This window comes from Pterocles gutturalis, unplaced genomic scaffold (genome assembly GCF_000699245.1).
Source record: "Pterocles gutturalis isolate BGI_N339 unplaced genomic scaffold, ASM69924v1 scaffold18427, whole genome shotgun sequence".
NCBI classification, from domain to species: Eukaryota; Metazoa; Chordata; class Aves; order Pterocliformes; family Pteroclidae; genus Pterocles; species Pterocles gutturalis.
In genome coordinates this window covers 5,803-6,102 of record NW_010108287.1, presented here as the reverse complement: position 1 = coordinate 6,102, position 300 = coordinate 5,803, and the positions used below count along the sequence as shown (strand labels likewise).

Sequence of the window (300 nt, the reverse complement as noted above, 5' to 3'; positions counted from 1 at the left end):
CCGCTGCGTGCAGCCCTGGACAACGTGCCCCCTTTGTGAGCCTTTCCACCACGAGGTGTTGGGGGGGGTGGAGAAATTTTGGGCATCCTCCTGGAGGGGTCGGTGCCGATGGCCGCGGGTGGGATGATCACGGTGCAGCCTGCAGCCTTTTGCCACTTTTTTACGAATCAGCAAAGCTCCTTTTTGTGGCGATTAGATGAGCTTGCAGCACTTGGCGCAATGCTCAGCGACCTGAGAAGGTGCTGGGGGGGTTTTCCTTACCTGGGGGGGTCTCAGCGTGCCGGTTCTTCCCCATATTTC

At 59.0% G+C, this 300-nt stretch overlaps 1 protein-coding gene across 1 annotated transcript in view; it reads left to right on the top strand.

Moving 5' to 3' along the window:
* LOC104461124 (deleted in malignant brain tumors 1 protein-like) overlaps positions 1-300 on the top strand; it is a gene marked incomplete at its 5' end in the record, with an annotated part of 6,429 nt that overhangs the window by 386 nt on the left and 5,743 nt on the right. The gene's annotated exons all lie outside the window — the stretch shown is intronic.